At 44.2% G+C, this 24,482-nt stretch overlaps 1 protein-coding gene across 5 annotated transcripts in view; it reads left to right on the forward strand.

Moving 5' to 3' along the window:
* The window catches only part of TJP1 (tight junction protein 1), a 423,870-nt gene that overhangs the window by 163,367 nt on the left and 236,021 nt on the right, over positions 1-24,482 (forward strand). The window lies entirely within an intron of this gene.

Consider the following 24,482-nt stretch of genomic DNA (forward strand, 5'->3'; position numbering starts at 1 on the left):
GATGTCAGCAGAGGTATGTGTACATATAATAAATGCATATTTATGTTAGGAAATTACTTGTTAATGCTAGTTAGTAGAGAAGAATGGTAATTGGTAAACTAGTTATGGATGACAGCAGACACATTCCTCTACTGGTTACTTCTCTACCATCCATTTAACTGGGGATGTGCTGTAGAACACACAGGTGAATTATGCTTTGTTTTGGTGGAGGAGTAGAAGACGAAATAGTATAAGTAATAATGTTTCTGCAATGTAGGGCACAGTCTTCTAGTAGATTTGGTAATGAGAACAATACAGTTAAGCATATCGTAAGGGTTTATTATTACTAAATAATAACGCCACATCCTCACAAAATCTTTTTGTATGTTACACAGTATGTGGTCATAGTCATTTTGTGCTAGACATTCTGTCTGGTAGTGCCCTTTATAGGATAAGTAAATGTAGAGAGAATGTAGCTCTCTCAGGCATTCTATCTGTGTGAATTATCCTCAGGTTCTGTAGTCTGAAGAATAAACTTTTGAAGCAAATCCCATAATGTACAGTAAATATACAACTGATTGAGACTGTCTAAATGGAGTCCATCTGTGCTAATATGGCAGGTCAGCATAGGACATGGCACAGCACATGTGTGCTTGGTGCTTATTTTAGGGGTTGCATGATTCATTCTATCCCCTCCATGACCACAGGCATTGCATGTCTTCATTATCAAACTAAATTTTACAATGCTTCCGATACAGTGAGAATATTGGAAGTATTTTTTTGTAAATGTAACAGGACTTACAGCTGCCTGCATATTGGAATAAATATACAGTATTTTTATTTTATCTTAGTTGTATTATATAGGGCAAAAATTATATTTAAAAAAACTACATTTGACTGTAGTTCTAAATACACCTTTATTTATATGTCTAATGTTTATCTGGGATGCTACTTTTGCGCACTTTATGAGGTTTACTTACCGGGGTGTAACCAGAGGTATGGGGGCCCCATAGCAAAATTTCCTCCCCCATAGGTCTACCTATACAGTGCCCCTGTAGATGTGCTTATTATGCAATACCCCCTGTTGTTGTGCCCCTTATGCAGTGCCCATTATACAATGCTCCCTGTAGTTGTGCCCATTATACAGTACCCCCTGTAGTTGTGCCCATTATGCAATGCCTCCTGTATTAGAGCCCTTTATGCAGTGCCCCCCCAGTAGTGCCCATTATGCAGTGCCCCCAGTAATACCCTAATGCAGTGCCCCAGTAAAGCCCCTAGTAGTGCCCCTTATGCTGTGCCCTCAGTAATGCCCCTAGTACTGCCCCTTATGCTGTGGCCCCCCTCTCCCATGCAGTACTTTCCTCTCTTTACGCTTGAGTCCACGCCATCAGCTCCCCGCGTAGAAGATGCCGCTGACTGGATCTGACCAGATCCAGCAGCAGACGCAGGCTCCTCTCATCGCAGGTGACGTCATGACGTCACCCGCGCACTGCATCGCTGGGAACGCTGGCCTCTGAAGCGATCAGAGGTGTCTTTAGTCTCTGATCACTTCAGAGACCAGCGCTCCCAGTTGCACTAGCAACTTGGACATCCGTGTTACAGAGGGTGCAGGGGGATGTTTGCTGGGCTGGCGGGCCCCCTAAGCCGCCGGGCCCCATAACAAGTGCACCACCTGCACCCTCTATAGTTACGCCACTGTTTACTTATATGCTGTATGTCTGTTGGTGTGTTTGTTACTACCTCCTTCTGCAGAGAGCGTAAGGCTCTTTGACTTTATTATTATTATTATTATTATTATTATTATTATTATTATCCTTTATTTGCAAGGGTTCCGCAGCGCCTAACAAGTACAAAAACAAAGTACAGAAACAGTACATAAACAGTTGAACAGAACAAGAAAACACTGACATACAGTATAAGACATTGCAGGACAAGTACATGGTATATAAACATTGCTGCAACAGTAGCAGGATGGCAAAAGTCAAGGGTTAGGTGCTGTTGTAAGGAGTATAGAGTAGACAACAATATAAGTAAAGGAAGGAAGAGGGAAGAGGGCCCTGCTCGTGAGAGCTTACATTCTAAAGGGGAAGGACAGGGGAGACACAGATGGGGTAGACAGTGAGCATGGGACAGAGGGTTAGGATGACAGATGGGTGGATTCCTATTTTACATTATGTGAGCAAGTAAGATGGAGTATGATTTACACCTCTGACATTCTACTTTACGTGACAGTTTTTGTAGGTGTCTGTGGAAAGCCATGGTTGTTACTGTATGGTTAAGGTGTGAACCAGCAGTCTCAGGTAAATGTAGAAATAGGTGACTTTTCCGCTAGTGATTCTCATGTGCACATGCCATCAGTGGAATGTGATTAAACAGAGTATTAGTAGATAAAAACACGACTCAACAATGTAAGTATGATCAGCTCAAAATGTCCTACAGCAGGTCTCATCCAATCATAAGATTCAACTGCTTTGCACAGGATAATCATCCTTTTTGCCGAGAATCAGCTGATCGGCCCGATTATTGCACAGTGTATAACTTATTTTAGTTGTGAGGAGAAGGTGCTGAAATCTATTCCTGAAAGTAGTGGAAACGCGAACACACAACTCATTGCTTCACCCTGCAGAAGTCACCTCAGTGGCTTACAGAACTGAAAATTAGGGAAAGAGTGGTGAATCCGGCCAGTGATAGATGCCAGGAAGCAAGAGTCAGCCATGGTAAAGCCTATGTGTAAGAGAGCTGAGAGATGCAAAGTGCTAGGGAATCATAAACCCCAGCCAGGACTTAGAGATGGATTCCTCAGTTTTGAATATATGAGAGAGCTTGTTTGACTACTGATGAAATGTGAGTGATATGGCCACTTTAGGAGAACCTGCTACCTAAGGACTATGCAGTAGTATGCTATAGGAGATGTACATAGGGATGTAAATAGTACAAGAGTGTAAACGTAAGAAGTGTAACTAAACTGTCTTTGTTTGTGAATGAGGTATGTTCTGGCACCCATTTTATGTGACACCTGATTGCACAGCACCACTACCATATCACCTGGGTGTCCTTATATGAAAGTGGCTATAAGAGCATGACTGTAGAGAAGATGGTGTGTTACTAAGGAATCGGTATGAAATACCGCCGGCCGCATGGTTCGATTCCCGGCAGCGGAAGCCCGACAGCGCTGGAAATCCCGATCGTGGATAGGTAAATACTATCTAACCTAACCCTCCTTAGGGGTGCCTAACCCTAATCCCCCCTCTAAGTGTCTAACCCTAACTCCCCCCTTCCCTGCTGCCTAAACCTAAGTCCCCCCCGGGGGTGCCTAACCCTAACCCTCCCCCCCCAAGCCTAACCCTAACCCTCCCTGGGGGGGGGTGCCTAACCCTAGGTCTCCCCCGGGTGCCCTAAACCTAACTCTTTCCCCCCGGCAGCTGTCCGCTCGCGGCGCCCGGTATCCCTTCGATCTGGATGCCGGGCGCCTGTCTCCCGGCGTCGGGGAAATGTCAGGCGTCTACATATAGACGCCCGGCATTTCATCCCTCGCCGGGATATGATGGTCGGGAAGCCGGCTGCCGGTATTAAGGCAGCCTGCTTCCTGATTGTATACCGTTACTAACCCATGCACCCTCTACTGACAGAGGGCTACAATTATTTGGTTATTATTTGATACCACTTTGTTAACCTGATCTAAATATTTTACATCCAGTATAGGAGTCAGTGTTGTTACAGTAAATCAGGGTGCAGGCAACTGCTGACCACCAGGTCGAGGTCCTTATATTGGCTCAACTGATAAACATATAAATAAAAATGTTATAATAAATAATAAAAAACAGCTCTCTGGGCTGCACTGGCCAGAACCCATCGTTCTCGCCTGTTTCAGCAATCTATATTGCCGGGGCGTCCGCTGCGATGCATGTTACGCTAGCAGTGAGCCTGGCTCTTCACCACTCCACCTCCTGGCTCCTTCGTAACCACAGAAGGACAGCCAGCAGCAGGTAGATGGCTTATAACCAGCAAGCACAGCCCCTTGGGATTTGTAGTTCCTGCGGCTGTTGTGCTGCATAGCGCAGTGCTCCTGGCAGACTACAACTCCCAGCATGCACCATAAGCCTGGGCACCCAGAGTGAGGGAATAAGCAGCGCTGGTGACTGATTGTGACAGTTTCGCCCACCTCTCCAGCAGCCTGTCCTGCAATGGACTGGCACAGCCAGCGTGTTGCCCAGGGAGGGGACATCCTCTAGCACTGGTGCCCTCACAATAATGGTATGCAATCTCTGGAAAGTGCGGCACTCAGACTTGTAAATGACAGCACTGAATACAACCAACCTTAATCAAAGTTTCAGTGTATTGACACTGTCCTCAGAATTATAAAGATACAAAAAACATGTTTACCTTATATGCTCTATACCACCACATGTGAAGCCGCATCACTGGAAGCGGGACCCTGCACCCGGCTGGTGTCACTACCTGATGACATCATTGCATACTTACCGACATTCTGGCAGACCTCTCCGGGAGGGTGCTGCCAGGTTGATGCAGCAGGGAGTGTGTGGGTGGCTGAAGTGGGTGGTGCGGGGGTCTTATAGAGCGATCGCGGTCCCGCCCCCGCTTTATAATGCCGATATTTATAATGCCGACATTACCGGCATTATAAAGCAGGGGGCGGGGCTATGATGATGTGATTCATCGCAAATTTTGTCATCGCACCCCAGGACCGCTCACTTTCAGCGGGTGTGGGGGGGTACAGGGGGCCGCCAGCTTATCCGGGAGACTTGCCTACTCTTGCGGGGGAACGGGAGCGGCTCTCGATTTTCAGGAGGCTCCTGGCAGTCCCGGGAGAGTAGGCTAGTATGCAGCATTGTGCATACTCTGGCGCACAGCATATGACATCAGTGACCCATCACCATAGGAACCAGGATGAACTCAATGCAGACTACAATATAAAAAGCAACATTGGGTAAAATATACAAAGTACAATATACAAGAGATATACAATCCTGAACACCAAATAACAGATAATAGAAAACAGTTTAGGACGGAAATACTAACCCCTATCTGTTAATCTTAATGAGAACAGTTAGCCTTAAGAAAAACAAGACAATAATAGGCTATCATTACACGTGGACTGATGACATGCCCTGTGGCCAAATCTATTGCAGCCTTCACCATGCTTTCAAGTGGTTTTGGGCAGTCAGCACTGCTCCTTCAGCCAGACCAGCATTCACAATACTCCCCTCACAAGGTTCAGTGGTGAAACCTCTAGTCACAGCACAGATCATTTTCCTGGAGCTCAGTCTTCTACAGAGCGATGGTGTGTGGTGGTGGAGATCTGAAACATCTGGCAGGACAAGCACTTCAAATGAATTCACATTTCATGCATTCCCAGGTTTTTTTTTTTACGTTAATAAGTGATGCTTTTATTTACCGTTTTGTGGCCCGAGCATACTGTGTATTTCATCCCGCAGCATAATTTTGTGAGTCAGGCTGTTTTGTAAATACAATTTACCAAGAATCAATATCTTTAATCATTGACATAAAGAAACATATATTCAGCTTAATTGGTGGCCTGTGGGCTACATGCTGTCTCATGCAGGAATTAATCATCGTCAATTACAGGAGGCAAGATGAAAAGAGAATCAATGTCAGTGCAATATGGTCAAGGAGTAGAAGCTGAAGATGCTGTTAGTGCCTGATCTACGGACCGTTCTTTCTAAAGCTGCTTGCTAAAATGTTCAATGTATTTGTCGTAAATTTCTCGTATATTTATACAGGGCCAGTGTATTTATAATTCATTTACAACAGGATTCCTGCTGACTGACAATTGGTTTTCTAATAATAGAAACTGCAGCTCATTTAAGTCAACTATCAGTGGGGATATGTGAGTGGGAGGACCAATCACAAGCTGCTGTTCGCTCCCCAAAGGTGCATAACCTAAAAACAAATGGTGCGAAGACTCACTTTTAATTATGTAAATATAAGGTATGCTCTAAATCCTGCATTCTCTCACATTAGTGTCTCATGGTTGAGTGAGGCAACCTGTAGCTTACAGTCTGTTGTTGGACTGCACCCACAGCATGTTATCTCAAGCCTCTAGTAAATATTTCTGTGTGATTAGCAGTTATTCTGTACATATATAACTGCAATACATCTTTTGTAGTGTAGGAATGTATTTGCAGTGTAGGAATGTAAATCATACTTACCAACTCTCCCTGATTGTCAGGGAGACTCCCTGAAATAGTAGCAATTTCCCTGTCTCCATGAAGAGTCTAGGTATCTCCCTGATTGTACCTTACCCCCATTATGTAGCTGGTATAAAAAAATAAACAGATATACCGTATAGCTGCAAATTGGATCATTAGCATTATATGGTTATAATGGACAATGATCCCTATGGCTAAAGGCAGTTTCTGAAAAGTATCAGTGTGTTTTCATCAACAAGTAGATCTCAGTAACTGTTTTGGGGCTCATTTACATTTGAATTTAAGTACATTTTATGACACACCTCTCAGATGTAGCAGTACACGCCGACTTTACCACAGCGCTCGTAGGTGCTGCTTTCACAATCTCCCTGAAATGTTTTTTCAAAAGTAGGCAAGTATGGTTATAAGGCACAATGAACGATCCCTATGGCTACATGTATTTTCTGAAAAGTATCAGTGTGTTTTCATGAACAAATAGATCCTTCTAACTGCTTTTGGGCTCATTTACATTTGGATGTAAATCAATATTATGACACGGTTCTCAGATGTAGCAGTACACGCCCACTTTACCGCCGCGCTCATAGGTGCTGCTTTCACAATCTCCCTGAAATGCGTTTTTCGAAAATAGGCAAGTATGCTGTAAATGTTACGTCAAAGGGAAACCCTCTGCCCAATTAGTGACACCTCATTTATTCAAGTAAACATTCCTCCCAGCTTCCTGTTCGGCTGGCATGCAGACAGTCTGGGCGTGCCCATGCCCTTTTTCGTGCTTGCTCTGTAGGCGCGCATGCACTAAGGGATGCTAGAGCCGAATTAAAGCCCTAGTCCCCCCTGGGTGCACCCATTCCATGCTTAAAAAGACAATTTCAAATAATTTGCTTGTACAGACTGCTTCTCTTCTGTATTTTGTTGTTAACTATGTGAGTGTCATTTTTGCTAAGATTTCTGTTGGAGCCACAAGTATCTATTTTACTGTCTGGTTTTAAATTAAAATCCTTGAATACAAAGACATTAAATCTCATTTAGAAATTTGAAAACAAATCAAAAGCATTAATATGTTGCAATGTAAAGCAGCAAGCTTTCCTGGAATGTGAGCAGAAAATCATTTAGTTGCTTAGTGCAGGCTGCTATATTTCTGTGGAAAGCCGCGTATCCACTGCCGATTGAACGATTACGACATCGTAACCATTCAATCGCTTATCAATCGGGCATACAATGACGGAAACAACCAGCACTGCGCACTCCCGCTGGTCGTTTCCGACATCAATCATCGCCTGAACATGATGGTCAATCTGCCGATAACAATAGATTGGGCATGTTCGGGGATGAGGGAGGGTGCCTACACTGAACGACATACTACATGATGAGGAACGACTACATGATGAGGAACGACTGAACGATTATGATGTTGCAATCATTCAAACGCTCCTCAGTCGGCAAGTGGATATGCGGCTTAAGTATGTTCCACAGCCCTAGTCTTGGACTTTAACCAAGTAAACTGCTGCATTGTATGCTGAAGGAAATTCTGTTTACACTCTTTCCTATTAACAGGGAAATTATTAAAGATAAAATAAATAAATAATAATAATAAAAATATATATATATATATATAATCTATAGGACGCAATTCAATTGTTTTGGCCCCTCCTCGTACTCAATGGAGCTTTCAATTGTTGCTCCTGTCAGGCGCGAACAGCTGCCGGTGCCTGCATTTCAGCTCACACCCCTCCGGGGGTGGCAAGCTGAAATGCACTAAAAATGACTCGTTCAGGCGCCCAAATGGCACTTTTCACGATCGCGTCCAGCACTTTGATCGAGTGTAGCCGTTTTACAGCAGCTCCCCATGACACACAGCACTCCCTGTGGGGCCAGGAAGGTGGACAGCAGCAGCAGCGAGCTCCTTACATCCTTACAGTGCGTGGGTGATGTCATGATGTCACCCGGGGGCTACACTATTGGGAGCTGGTCGCGATCTACTGCCGGATGCCCTGTGAGCTACCGGTAGATCGCGATCTACCTTTTGGCCAGGTCTGCTATATACTGTAGTCACACATACATAGGTGCAATTGTCTGACACTTAGGGCCTGATTCAGAGATGGACACAAACCTAATCTCAAAGTGGGTGTGAAAAAAAGTAGCATTTGCGAATATTCAGATATGGGCACATACCTAAAATAGCAGCTGTGGCTCCCTGCGTTTGCATGCACCAGGGTCAGATGCGGCAGGAATATCATGATAGGTGTAGCTTCACTGTGCTTAGATAAAAATTATACACATTACATTGAATGATGAATATTTGTAATGACTGCACTAATAAACATATGGACAGTCTACCCCTTTCCTTACAGAGTATGAAACATTTCTTTATTTGTGAAAAATTAGTATTCAATGCAGAGTCTTTTTGACACAATTGCAGCAGTTTCACTCTATTTGCATTAATGGGTGTAATATAATCATTTTCACTTTTGTCCAATCAGACACATCATCGCCAGTTTGTAACTTGCCCTAGGGTTTCAGTACCCGCAAGTCATTGCCCTCCAGGCAAAACATGTTGCACACCTCAGACAGTACATAGATCCCTGGGCATGTCTCTGGTTTTACTTCATTCATGCTGTATTCTTTATACTGTATATTTGGCTACTCCATGCTCTGGGAAATACATTTGCTGCTCTACATGGGCCATAGATAACGTCTCTTTTGCCCCTATCAAGATTCCAGATATGTCTAGCAACTAATTTGTTGGTTGTAGAAGCACTGGAGAATTTTCAGAAATGAGTTTGCCCTGTAGCATGAAAGCAGAATCAGACATGGTTTTGCTGGAAGCATTGCAGTGGCCTGTCACATTCAGTGTGTATTGAGGCATGCCACGATCTCTCTCATTCTCATTCCCAACCAGCTTTCTTAGGTCCCACAGCTCATTATCTTGCTGGGTATGAACTTGGTGCTTAAAGTGGCAAATCTTAGGCAACAACAGTACTTGCTTGTGAAGGGAAAGCTGCACGGCCATCTGATTTCAGGATACTTGGTTTAGTTATGTGAGAGATGAGATCGGTAAACAAATGAATGATTAGTGCTGGAAACTGTATTTTATAGTTGTGATACAGTGGAGAGTTAAATCAAGAAAACAGTGAGTATACAGTGCCAATTATCAGAACCAATCATTTTTGTTATACATATGTGTATTATTACTGGAGTCACGCCAAGCAGCCAGGTCCCGTGTGGCTCTTCTTGCACCAAACATCTTTTTTGCATCTTTTCCGCCCATAAAGGCATCTTAGTCACAATGCAATGAGACTAGGGGTAAATTTACTAAAGGTCGATTTGACATTTTGAGTAATTTGAGGTGCGATTTTCGTTCGATTTGTATTTGATTTTGCTTTTGGGTATTTACTAAAGGCCAAATCGAATGTAAAATCGGACTTCAAATCGAATTTTGAGTCAAATCGGCCTCAAATCGACCATCGGAAAAACATTAGTACTTTTACATAGCCCAACACACAAAACCCTTATTTACTATAATTCGATTTGAAATCGACCTCAAAATCGGACTTCAAATTGAACTTCAAATCCCCAATAGAATAGACCTGCTTCATGCATGAAGCAGTTGTAACATGTCGGGGATTTGCAGTTCGTTTTGAAATGTGATTTGCCATTCGATTTGGACATGAACATGCCAAATCGAACAGGAAATCACTGTTCAAAACCGACTCAAATCGAATTTGTTTTGCAAATCGCAGAACAAATTGAATAATAGTAAATGCAGTGAGAAAAACGGTTTTCACTGCATTCGATTTGAGTCGATTTGAGAAGAGGTAAATCACTGCTCAAATCGACCTGTAGTAAATTTACCCCTAGGACACACTTGGAGACTGCACTGATTAATCTGATATACAACACTTCTATATCTGTGTGCGGCTGAGTCTGAATCTGTTTAGGAAGTGCTACGATGCAGCGTCCGTGGGTTTTTTCCACCCCAAGTTCTGTTATACTTTTTTTTACAAACTTAGTCGCTCACACATATACACATTGCGACTAAGACGCTCGGTGCAAACAAAGCCAGCAGTCTTGTGACGCATGGAATATTGAGGCTAAGTGTTTGAGAGCACATCTGTAATTCACAAAATACATAGATATATTAGTGCTAACTGTTTAGCATACTATAATGTAATAGGGGACCGATTCAATCAGCAAACTGTTGGCAATAACCCCTGGAATATATAGGGCAAAGTGAAAAAAAAACCTTTTATAAATTAGTACTTTTAAGTAGATTATTGGCATAGGGAAGAAGTATTATCATATACAAAAATAGGGAATTGAATAGGCTCCTACATGTGAAAAAAGCAGATATACATGTCTACATGTTTCCTGGCAAAGCAAAATACCTGATAATCACACACACATTGAATGTTCATCATTTCAGTAATACCCCTTTTCCACTGGCCAAAATACCTGTAGTTTTGCCGTGTCAACCCGGGTAGCTGCTCAGTGGAAAAGGGTCCTAAGAAAAAATCCAGGATCGATTGACCCGGCATTTCTTCCCGGGTCTCGAGCAAGGTTTTTACGCGGGCAAAACTCTGGTCAGGCTCAGTGGAAACTGGTAACCGACCTGTTTCCAGCACGGTGATTGTGTGTCATTCAGAAGCTGTCTGTGACAGCTATCATCGGGGTGTGATAAATTACAGCTTCCCCGTATGGTCTGGACCATTCCGGTTTTTACCCCATCCCCGCTTCATACGGGGAGGCTGTAAGCTCAGAGGAGAGATGGCCTTTCCGGCGCTTGGTGATGACGTCATCGCCAAGTGCCGGCACTGCACCCAGGTGCAGTTTGAAAGGCGTCGACCCGGGATATTCCCGGGTCGGTGCCGCAGTGGAAATTGGGTAAATCCCGGGTCTGACCCAGCTTGGAACCGTGTTCAAAACACATATATTAATACATACATACTAATCTGAAAACAACTCTATTAGAAACTAACACCTATTTCTTGTGACAAAATTGTAAGATATGAACAAAGGGCCTGATTCAGCAGAGGACGGATTTGGTATCGCAGCTGCTAACATGGTAGCAGCTGCGATATCACTAATATGGTAATGCAGCAGGAAGCGTCATGCCTCCTACATGCATTACTCACCTGAGCTGCGTCCAAGGACGCAGGATCGGATCATCTGCGCTACCTTTGTCCGATTGAGTGACCTTGGCCACTGCAGATTCACAAAAGAGATCTTGGCCTCTTAACTTCCCCCCAACGGCGGCGACACAACACCTTTTGGGAAGCAGCAGACTGTCTTCTGCCAGACTTCATGTGCAGAACGAGTCCGGAATCGGGAATCTGCAATTAGCAGGGCACTAGCGGGCACTGCTGAATCAAGCCCAAAGTATGCTTTCTATTAAAAGTTAATGACGGTATATAAATATGCATCTCCCACAAAATAACAATCTTTCTTTTTGCCGTTTCATAAATTGAGGCTCCGATTTATAAAGACATCTATGAATAATAATAAGTCAAGCGGGAAAATGTCACCTTGTGAGGGAAGTATCTCGTATATGTATACCTACATAAACTGCTGTATGCAGAACTGAGGACCTGCATATATATGGGTGTTATTCAGTAAAAAGAAATGAAGTAGATAATTTGCAGTATGACAGAGCAAAGAAAACATTTCAGCTTCCAGCATGGCATAGAGCAATGCAAGATATTTGCTGGATTGGTTGGTTTGGGTTACTGCATAGTTGCTGGTCTGCAGTTTGTGTATAAAAAGATCAAGTAAAAATGTGAGTGCCAATGCACGACACGTGTAAGCATGTTTGTCATGTATTTGTTACTAGCGTATTTATTAGCCATTCTGAGGTCACTGCAGGTCACTTAGGCTTTCTCAGTACGTTTAAGTGCGTTAAAGGCATGAATGGAGCAAGAAGTGTTATGCCCTGGGAATCCACCAAAGGAAACACATAGCAGGTCATTTATGAAGCTCAAAATGCCCAATGCACAGTGCAAAAGCAACTTTGGTCCCACTGTACTCCTAGATTTTTGCTTATCTACAGGATTTCCTCCCCGTTTGGGTTAAGCAACTGGAGCCACTGCAGGGCAACCCGGGTATCCTGCAGCTAACACCCGCTGGCTCCACACTTCTCTTCGGGTAGTATTCCCTATATATATGAACCTATTATGAATGATTACTGGACCCATCATTAACGGCTCTCATACCCTTCCACAAACTGCTTGTTATACAAATGCCAAGTGTATTTTATCATTTGGGAACTTGAACCCCATGCGGTAAAACTGCCTCTCCTTCCCTTTAGTTCTGATTACTGCACTGTATAAGTTGGACCCATGCACTTCGTGTCCAAATGTGATTGTGATCCAATTTAAGCTATGTTTTAATTAATTTTATTGATTTAATAAATGTATATGTTTCATGTTTAACCACTGATACCCTCCGACTTTCTCTGCTTGATACTGGTTGGACCTGAGTAGCGCCCTAGAGTACGGTAATAATCCACTTTTGAATCCACAATAGTGGATAATAATTTCCAGTGTCATTTGGAAATAAGGCCAATTGATGTCAGAGTTTTGCAGACTATGAAAAGAATACCTCTTGTTTATAGTTTTGTTGGGGATATACTTATATAATTAATGACTCATTGCTTGTAATACAGGGATGGTCTATTGATTTGTAAGCAACATTTTTATCTGTGGGTGCCAGATGTTCAATATTACTAGGCCAAAAACTTAAGGATGCACTTTCATAAGATGTCTTCCCGGTGTTTGGGGAAAGGGGGTGTAACGGGGTGCAGCGCATACTCAACAGCCACGTGTGCCACTGAAAATGTCCACACTTGCCAAGGGTTGCCAATGCCTGCTCAGTGGCTGAATTACTGAGATCTGGGAGGCTGATTACAGGATCCTCCTTGATTTATTTCTGGCATATGTCAAGCTAGGCAGTGACCCCTGCTACTGATGCCAAGTACAGCTTCTATTAATAACAGCTTGTCCTCTGGAGATGCTGTACCACATTATCCGGAGTGTCAGACATTTTGTTCATCTTGTGCTGGAATGCTAGGATTGCCAATACCCTCATTATATTATTATTATTATTATTATTATTATCCTTTATTTATATGGCGCCACAAGGATTCCGTAGCGCCTTACACAGTACATAAACAAATGAGCAGACAGAAAATAGTTATTAACAGTACAAACAATGCAGGATAGATACATGATTTATAAACATTGCAGCATAACACTTAAATAAGCAGCATGGTGTCAGCAACCAAGTGTTAGGTGCTGTTGTAAATTAAAATAGAAGTAAGGAAAGGAGAAGCACATGAAGTAAGAGGGCCCTGCTCGTGAGAGCTTACATTCTAAAGATGCAGTCAATATGCCGACCGTGGAGATTCTGGCGGCCAGAATGTCGGGGGCCGTAATCCCGACACCTGTCAGAATCCCAGCACTGGTATCCTGACCGCCGGAATCCCAAAGTTAAGTAGTGGGGTTAGCGTTAGGGGTTAGGCACTAAGGGGTGAGGATTAGGTTTAGGGTGCGGGGAGGGGGGTGGTTAGGTTTAGGCACTAGGTGGAGGCTAGGTTTAGGCACTGGGGAGGGAGGGTTAGGATATGTAGCGACAGGTTCCGGTAGCCTAACCTTGTCAGGATGCCAGCATTGGGACTCTGACCGCCAGGATACCAAGCGCCGGCATCCCTTACCCTTCCCATCTGTGAATTCCTGGCTCTGAGTCTGAGAACACAGCTGCTGTCACTGCCATGCTCATTACACGCCACTGAGAAGTTCCAGATCCACAGTTCTGCGCTTTCCTACACACAAGCGCTTTCTTCACCCCAGAAAGCACTCTACAGGGAAGGCGACGGCCGCCCATTTCCCAGAAGTCAACGGTCCGGAGTTTGTGCGTCCCCTGGCACCTCCATCTCAGACGTGTTCATCATGTGCCAAATATGGGCATCACAAATCTGTGTGGACAGCTCCTTCGCCAGGGTTTTAACCACTGCTGAAACTTTCCCTTTCCCACCGCAGATACAGGTACTTGTACAGGTGGGGGACAGACTCGTGATGGGCTTGTTGGATCCGCTACTACCCTGGTACAAAGGGACTTACTTTCCTCTGAGTGTTTGTTGTCCCACAAGCTAGTTTGCATCTGCGGAGTGCACTGGCATTCTCGGGCCTATCCTACCTCTATGGTTCCTTTGACAATGAGGGGAAAAACTGCCAAATTACGTGTGGGTGTGTGTCCCTGGTTACCAGCCCCTGTGTTTATAGGGTCATGATTTGCCTCACTTTTAGCCTCTTGTCTTGCCTGAGGAACAGTTCACCAATGGAGGAACATTTCCCTCCTCCCGAGGCTTTAGTCTATCTTGGATAAAGGACCTGATTCAGACCCGCTGGAATCAGGTCGATTGTTGGGCAGTGCGCAAGTGCGGCGTGCGCACTGCGTGAGCTCCGGAGCAGACGAGAAATCACTCGCTCCGGCGCTCGCATCCAAAAGGGGTGGCTGTCGATGTTGATCGACAGCTCGCCCCGTTTGGTAGGCGGGTCGGGGGGGTGGCTGGCCAAACAGAGGCTTTCCCGAAGGAACGCCTGCCATTTGGGGGTGGCCCCACTGACAGCCAGAAGCTCACTAGGGCTTGCGGGAATGAGACCCTACCACGAGAGTCTCGTCGCAAGCCCAATGGTCGGGATGTTCGCGACCATTGATATATATGTACATATGTGTGTTTGTGTGTGTGTGTATATATATATATATATATATATATATACATACATACAGTCAGGTCCATAAATATTGGGACATTGACAGAATTTTCAGATTTTGGCCTCTATTCACCACCACAATGGTTTTGAAATGAAACAAACAAGATATGCTTTAACTGCAGACTTTCACATTTAATTTGAGGGTAATTACATCCAAATCGGGTGAACGGTGTAGGAATTACAACAGTTTCAATATGTGCCTCCCACTTTTTAAGGGGCCAAAAGTAATGGGACTATCAACTCAAAAGCTATTTCATGGACAGGTGTGGGCTATTCCCTCGTTATTTCATTATCAATTAAGCAGGTAAAAGGTCTGGAGTTGATTCTAGGTGTGACATTTGCATTTGGAATCAGTTGCTGTCAACTCTCAATATGATATCCAAAGAGCTGTCACTATCAGTGAAGCAAGCTGTCATTAGGCTGAAAAATCAAAACAAACCCATCAGAGAGATAGCAAAAACATTAGGTGTGGCCAAATCAACTGTTTGGAACATTCTTAAAAAGAAAGAACGCACCGGAGAGCTCAGCAACACCAAAAGACCAGAAAGACCACGGAAAACAACTGTGGTGGATGACAAAAGAATTATTTCCTGGTGAAGAAAAACCCCTACACAACAGTTGGACAAATCAAAAACACTCTCCAGGAGGTAGATGTATATGTGTCAAAGTCAACAATCAAGAGAAGACTTCACAAGAGTGAATATAGAGGGTTCACCACAAGATGCAAACCATTGGTGAGCCACAAAAACAGGAAGACCAGATTAGAGTTTGCCAAACAACATCTAAAAAAGCCATTACAGTTCTGGAACAACATCCTATTGACAGATGAGACAAAGATCAACTTGTACCAGAGTGATGGGAAGAGAAGAGAAGGAAAGGAACTGCTCATGATCCAAAACACACCACCTCATCAGTGAAGCATGGTGGTGGTAGTGTCATGGCGTGGGCATGTATGGCTGCCAATGGAACTGGTTCCCTTGTATTTATTGATGATGTGCCTGCTGACAAAAGCAGCAGAATGAATTCTGAAGTGTTTCGGGCAATATTATATGCTCATATTCAGTCAAATGCTTCAGAACTCATTGGACAGCGCTTCACAGTGTAGATGGACAATGACCCGAAGTATACTGCAGAAGCAACAAAAGAGTTTTTTAAGGCTAAAAAGTGGAATGTTATGCAATGGCCAAGTCAATTCAGTGACCTGAATCCGATTGAGCATGCATTTCACTTGATGAAGACAAAACTGAAGGGAAAATGCCCCAAGAACAAGCAGGAACTGAAGACATTTGCAGTAGAGGCCTGGCAGAGCATCACCAGGGATGAAACCCAGCGTCTGGTGATGTCTATGCGTTCCAGACTTCAGGCTGTAATTGCCTGCAAAGGATTTGCAACAAAGTATTAAAAAGTGAAAGTTAGATTTAGGATTGTTTAGTTTGTCCCATTACTTTTGGCCCCTTAAAAAGTGGGAGGCACATATAGAAACCATTGTAATTCCTACACCGTTCACCTGATTTGGATGTAATTTCCCTCAAATTAAATCTGAAAGTCTGCAGTTAAATCACATCTTGTTTGTTTCATTTCAAAGCCATTGTGGTGGTGAATAGAGGACAAAATATGAAAATTCTGTCAATGTCCCAATATTTATGGACCTGACTGTATATAGGCCCTCATTCAGAGCCGTACGCTCTGAGCAGAGCGCACGCTCTGAATGAGGGCCGGGCTCCATTTTCATGGAGCGTCCTACTGGACGCTCGTATAGCTGTGGGTCACCACCCACAGGCTATACGAGCGTGCATTGTGATGGTCGCGATGGTCGAGACCATCGCGACCATCGAATTTGCGAGCCGGAGCCTGCGGTTGAGGTTTTCAACCACAAGCTCCGGAGTGATTTTGGCTCTATCAGAGCCAAAATCACTCCCACTGACATCACTAGTGATGTCAGTGGGCCGGCTTCTGACGGGAGGCGTTCCCGTGGGAACGCCCCCGTCAGGGAGGCACGCCCCCGGCACGCCCACCAAAGGGGGCGTGCTGTCAATCAACATTGACAGCACGCCCCCTTTGATCGGACACAACGAGCGAAGGACTTTCCTTCGCTCGTCGCGTCTGGCGCATGCGCACGACGGAGCTCCCTCCGTCGTGCGCATGCTAAGTCCACAACATCGACCCACTTGCGAGCGGAAAGCCGCTCGCGAGTGGGTCTGAATCAGGCCCATAGTTCTATCGATGCACTTTGAGATGACCATATTGCAGATTTCTACTAATTGATGAACTACCCCCAAAAAACACAGATATGCAGGTTTTTATACAGCTCTGTTACATGCTCTGCGTTATTCATATATTTTCACACTTTAATATTTCTGTGTGATTAAATAATACACCTAGTAGGCACCTTTGCTTCTTACCTTCAAATTCAGGGGAGGTGCCTTTATTCCTCTATAAAGAAATTAATTTTCTTCACAAATAAAAAATAACTTGTTTTTTGGTATCTGTAGGTTCTGTTGGTATATGTGCCAACCACAAACATAATATATATATTGCAAAGGCTTTGCATAAAAAATATCGAGTCCAGTCACCTTCCAATAATGTAAGTGAAAGCCTTGTTGTCAGAGTAATCCTCCTGTATCCTGAACAAGTATCACATTTGCCACTGGCTATGTATTGCCCCCAAAGTGCCAGGATCATGCACACACAGTTTTAAGACAGAGGGGATCAATGTTTAATGCTCCGCTGACATTGATCATGAAAAGCAAAAACACAAAACACAGGAAGCTTGAAAATCATGACTAGAGATGATTGCCAGGGAAAATGCCCAGTGACAGAGGGCCTGATTCAGCAAGGAACACACTCTAGCAGACGCACGCACCCAGCCACTGCGAGAATATGCTAATCAATGCATACGCACAGAGACCACAGCACAAGAAGCAGACGCCTAGCAAAACATAAAGCCGCCCACCTATGCCGTGATTGACAGCGTAAATATCGGGAACATCGAGTGCCATCGAAGCTGTGTGTAAGCTAATGGTAGACCTGACCCTGCCGCAGGACTTGAGAGATTCTTGCACGCAGAGAGGCGCCCGGCTGCGTGCAGTGCCGCTGAGATTAATTTATGCATGCCCTGTAACGGCGTGCGAATGCACAGGCATGCCTGCATTCGGCCGACCACCCCCCTGTTACCGCCCACAAATGGCACTTCCTGTCAATCAACATCGAAGGATTCTGCGGGCTCCCTGTGTACTCTGAGAGAGCCCTTACCATACTCAGCAACCTGTTTGCGCACGCACAATGCGATGCATACACATATCGCAAACCGGCTCGCACCATGCGTTCTGTCACTTGTGTTGCTTGCCGAATCAGGCCCAGAAAGATGAAACCTATGTGCTAGGAAAGATGAAACCTATGTGCTATCTACACATGGGTGACCACACTTATGCATATATGTGTTTACTGGTTTCCAATTTCACTGGATGAGAGTGTGTAATATAAAACCCGCATCACTCTGCTGCTTTTATTTACTAGGTGAGAATGTCCTTTATACTGAAAAATCTGTCATTATATACTGCCTGATTCAGAGGCAGTTGCAAATTCCATCGCAGCTGCGGTTCTGTACGCAAGCGAAAATATATAAATGTTACAGCCACTAGAATGTGTATTGAGACACCCACCTGCTGCATCGTTGATTTGCTGCTTGCGTACAAGGATGCAATTATCGGAGGCCCATGGTCGATCTTCTTGGTAACCCTGTGATCATGCAGAATGACTGACGGAAGTAAGACTCCAGAGCCTTAACAACTGCTAAGGCAGTGTTGGCTAACCTTGACACTCCAGCTGTTATTGAACTACATAACCCAGCATGCACTGCTACAGTTTTGCTATTAGGGCATGCTAAAACTGTGGCAGGGCATGCTGGGATATATAGTTCCACAACAGCTGGAGTGTCAAGGTTAGCCAACACTGGCATAAGGGATCCCAGACTGTGACATGCCCCATGCCTGTGTATAAGTCGCCACCACCCTTCGCTGCCGCCCACAAACGGCTTCTGCCTGTCAATCACTTTGCGAATAAATACTCACTACAACTGTCGCCACAGGATCATCCTGGCACAAGCGCAGTGTGACTTATACACATGAGTAGTTTTTCAAAACAACCGACAATTTGCAAAAACATCGGCATTGCAACCGGCTCTGAATCAGGCCCATATTTCTTTATTTTTATGCGAATAAAAGGTGTGACCCATTCAACATACTGCTGACATGGGTTTTTGTCCGAGTTTAAATGCAACTGAGTAGAGTACATATAGTGGAAGCTGCCATTTTTTAGTCTGCTTATTTGTTCAGTAAATAGATTATTTCATTAGTGCTTCTTTAGAATCACCCCAGGGCTTCTGTCACAGGTTTGGTTTTGTTGGACTTCTTGGCTGCCTAGAACTTTGTGATCCATGGATTACCCATCCCTAAGACCTTTTCTGAAACATTCCTGACTACTTGTGAGGTCCGTAACATGCAGCAAACTCTCAGAGGGGTTTCTGTTACAGGACAACCCAGCCTTATTGACTTCCACTGAGTGATTTATTATTTTCAAACTATCCTGGAAAAACGTCCTGGTTACTGGTGTCGGCAGGTGGCCGTTCCTAAATAACATGGCACCTCCATAGCACCAACAAACGATGGGAGGGAGTTTGGATAGATGTCTTTAACTGTTAGGGCATCTGAATAGGAATTGTCTTTATAAGGTGTGGTTAATTGTGGTTAAAGAGTTACATTATGCTTAGCGTCTGTCAATGAAAGCATATATATTGTAGTCATGACTTACTTTTCCTTTTAGGCTAACTTTCAAATTTGAAATCAATATGTTTGTACTATTGTTCTCTTGTAGTTCGTTACTGACTTGGATATTGTGTTGAAATGTAAGAAACAGAAACGTGTGCACTACTGGTCCTTGTTTTATATACTGTGTACAGTATTTTCTATTTTTATCTTACATTCTGTAATTTCATTGATATACCAACTGCATAGGGGCGTTTTAAGAGAGGAGGGGGCCCGCACTGAGTCTCTAGTGATGCCGCGGCTGGTGGTGCAGCAGTAGTTTCTGTACAGCCTCATTTATCAACGAGTTTATCACTCAAAACTAGTGATAAATTTCACTTTTTATGATAAATGGTGCTCCAGCCAATCAGCTCCCAACTGTCATTTTTCTAACAGTTGACAGTTGGGAGCTGATTGGCTGGAGCATCATTTATCATAAAAAGTGAAATTTATCACTAGTTTTGAGTGATAAACTCGTTGATAAATGAGGCCGTTAGTGACAGAATCTACTACGCATGCTCGGGTCTCCAGGAAAATGGTCGCCTCCATTTTCCCTGTGATTTTTGCTGCTCTGCAGTGCCAGGTGCAGAGCAGCACTCTGGAGACAACGGACAGGAAAGTTCCCAGGGGCCCGTGTACATCGCACACCCTGCACCCATTATAGATAAGCCCCTGCAAATGCTGTATCTTTCAACCACATTATATTGGATATGGTATGATTCATGTGTTGCTCTTGTTTGTTCCTTCCTGAATAAAAGAAAAAGTAAAAAAAGAAAAGAAATTTAAGAAACAAAATGATTTCTCAAAATGATAAATATTTAGTATTTCTGAAATCTGTAATGAATAATAGCTACACACTCAGCTGTAGGCAAATACTTATGTTACAAAGCAGTTATAAAAATTGAAAGTTATAATATGTGGCTTGTTTTATAACTTTTTTATGTTTTATGTGTGGCAATATAGTGGAATATGTACAAGTTTAATAAGTTACTGAGGAATTCACTACATATAAAGACTAGTCTATACTGATTATAATATATCCTTGCGACAGTATTAAAAAACATACATAGGGCCTCATTTAATAACGAGTTTCATCACCAAAACGAGTGATAAATTTCACTGTGTATGATAAATGGTGCTGATTGGCTGGAGCACCATTATCATACCCAGTGAAATTTATAACGCGTTTTGCTCATAACACTTGTTACTAAATGGGGGCCATAGTCTTCTAAAAAATATTTACTGTAGATATTAGAAATGACCAAGGAATTGTGCCCACATAAATGTACAAGGCTAGAGGATTTGTCTTTTTTTCATTCCCAGAACTCCAAGCTGATTTTTGATGGCCACATTAATTTAAGATAAGGGCTATATTACTCCATGTTTGCATTTAACGTTGTCAGAAAATGTATTTATATATAGCAAATGAGCACGCTCATGATGCCTGCCTCACACACTGCATATATGTAGTGCTTTGAGTCTTATTGGAAAAATGGTGCTATACAAAATAAATTATTATTATTATTACTCTGACAAAAAGTTGGTTCTATTCTTTAATACGGGACAAAAAATATCTGCAGCTGTAGTTTTGTCACTTCCCTTCCTTTGTTTTATGCTCAGGAAATTATGCACCATTAAAACAATCCTTTGTCCTGCCACAATATAATTTCAATGTTCAGGTTCCTCGAAGAAGAACGCCCTTTGGGGAGAAGAGAAACAAAAAATGTTTATAGAACAGGAAAAGATCTGTTAAGCAATAGTAATAGTAAACTGTTCTAAAGAATTACAATTTAACTGCTTTACTGCTATAGTGCCAAGTAGGGACTCTATCCAGATTTTAAAAAGCAATAGATCTATTGCGTAGAGAAAAAAACTGCTTTTATAGTCAATAGTATCTGCAGGTAAGTGTTACTTTCATATATAATCATCTCTTTTATATTGCAGTGTTTGACCAGTAATATGCTCCTTACCGTCTGTGGTGTACAGTACTTTAGACATAGGCTGCTTTGTGACAGGTTTGCTGGAAAGTGTTAAGAGGTTTTACACTTTAATATTGAATTGTCCAACCCCCTCTATTCCTTATAAGCCTATTTAAGTAAGGGTCTGTTACCTGGGATCAGCTGGTCCTGAATGTATTAAGCAGGGCCCTGGAACTATATATAATACACATAGCTGGGACCTCTCCAGATCACCTTGGGTGTTGCCCGGGTCTTTTCAAAGCAGCAGATGTAACGTATTGATGCTCATGGCTGCTAATAGGAATAAGAGGTGGCAACTTCATATAAGCTTGGGAAATAGACAGGGGCGTAACTAGGTATTTGAAGGCCCCATAGCAATGGTTTGTAAGGGCCCCTATGTAGAACCCAATGGTGCAAAATGTATATAACACATGTAACTTTGACAAGGAAGATGGTTCCCCCTCAGCTCTGGGCCCCTTAGCAGCTGCACCCCTTGCACCTACGGTAGTTACGCCCATGGAAATAGGGAATTAATAAAACAGGGACGTAGAAGGTAGACACAATATATACCGGAGAGAATTTATCTACATGTGGATGACAAAATGTAATGGATGCAGACATATACTTTTTGGACTAAAGCTGGGTACCCACCTGAACGATGTAACAAACAATGTGACAGATCCCAGAACACCTGATTTCTAGCATCCACTATGCAATGTTCTGAACAACTGCAAACTATATATTGTGTTGGGGGAATGTAATCAATTAATCGTTTACACTATGTTCACTGGGGGTCATTCAGACCCGCTCGCGAGCGCAGGACGCTCGCAAGCGGGTCGATGTTCCCCCACTGCGCATGCACACGACGGAGGGAGCTCCGTCGTGCGCATGCGCGAGACCCGGCGAGCGAGGGGCTCTCCATCGCTCCGGGTCTCGCACCAAAGGGGGCGTGCTGTCGATGTTGAGTGGGGCGTGCCTGCCAGACGGAGGCGTTCCCATGGGAACACCTACCGTCTGAAGCCGGCCCCACTGACATCACTAGTGATGTCAGTGGGAGTGATTTTGGCTCTGGTAGAGCCAAAATCACTCCAGGGCTTGCGGCACCGAGACCCTACCGCAGGGTCTCCGTCGCAAGCCCGATGGTCGCGATGGTCAAGACCATCGCGACCATCATCATTGACGCTCGCATATGCTGTGAGGCCGCTCCATATTCATGGAGGAGGGCACTGATTCAGAGCGAGCGCTCTGGTCAGAGCGTTCGGCTCTGAATCAGGCCCACTGTGTGCAGCTGTACATACACACTACATGATGTGCACCACATCGTACATCAGATTGTGGCACATCGGATGGGGCGATGTGATGAACGACATGTGTAAACAATAGATTGGAGGCACTCACTATACGATGGTTGAGCAGATTGGTAGAAACTACTAAGATGGCACGATATATTGTATAGTGTGTCCACACCTTAAGAAAGTATCATATTGGCCCCAACAACTTGTCAGGCTTGATCTAAAGTTGGGTACACACTGGATCGATGTGGGGTGTGGGACCGATTTCCATTCTGTAACGACTAATCTCCTACATCGCTCAGTGTGTATGCTCAATATGTGGGTGCCCGCGGGCGCTAGTGACGTTGTCAGGTTTGACGTGCTGCACATTAAACCTGACAATAACGCTAACGATATGGTGCACATCGCCCAATGTATACAGCCAACCAGGCGATATGTTGTTCCGATTTGGCCTTTTAAGACGTCACCTCTTGCCACTGCCAGCCAGTGATCTTAAAGATGGTTGTTCTAGTGTGTACAGAAGCAAAGATAAATCGCATATGAACAAACAATACGATATTGTTAGCAAGATTGCACAGTGTGTACGCTCAGGGTTAGGTATGAAATGCCAGCTGTCGGGATGCCGATGGTCAGAATACCGACAGCAGCATCCCGACACCCATAGAGAACAGCGGTGAGTATTTTTCTAACCCCTACCCTAACCCTCCCTCCCCAGTGCCTAACCCTAACCTCCCCCCCAGTGCCTAAACCTAACCTAACCTCCCCCTCCCCGCACCCTAAACCTAACACTCCCTCCCCAGTGCCTAAACCTAACCTCCCGCCCTAGTACCAAAACCTAACCTCCTCCCTCTCCTCACCCTAATCCAAACACTCCCTCCCCGGTGCCTAACCCTCCCCCTAATGCCTAACCCTAACCTACCCCTAGCACCCCGATACTTACCTTCGGGGTGCTGGCGGTCGGGAATATTGGTGCCAGGATCCTGACCTGTCGGGATTTCACAGCTGGTATTCAGACCGTCAACATCCCGCACGCCGGGATACCGACTACATCCCGTATGCTCAATATCGCTTGTTCAGGGCTCTAGGGAAATTGTCGGGAAAGTTGGAACGATTGTTGGTCGCTCCTGTGTGTACCCAATTTAAGAGAAAAGCAATTTGAGGAATTTATCATGATTATGAGGTCAAATCAGGAAAGATCAAGTCAAGCCTTGGAGACAGGGTGCTACCATTAGGCAGCTTTAGGCAGCTTCCTAGAGCCGCTGGTTTCATTAAGTGTAGTGCGGACTGCACATAAGTGCGGTCCGCACTACACAGTAACAAACACACCTCCACTGGCGCCACCGGCTGTGTGTTTGTTCTAGCAGCCGATGAGAGTCAGACAGACTCTCATTGGCTGCTGCGCCCACTGCCGGAGCCGGACTGGAGCTCACTCATGAGCTCCGCCTTCCGGCTCCCGCAGAGGGTGAAGAGAGAGACGCGTTGACGTCTCTCCCACAGT

Source organism: Taudactylus pleione, unplaced genomic scaffold, assembly GCF_031769625.1.
Source record: "Taudactylus pleione unplaced genomic scaffold, aTauple2 ptg000019l, whole genome shotgun sequence".
NCBI classification, from domain to species: domain Eukaryota; kingdom Metazoa; phylum Chordata; class Amphibia; order Anura; family Myobatrachidae; genus Taudactylus; species Taudactylus pleione.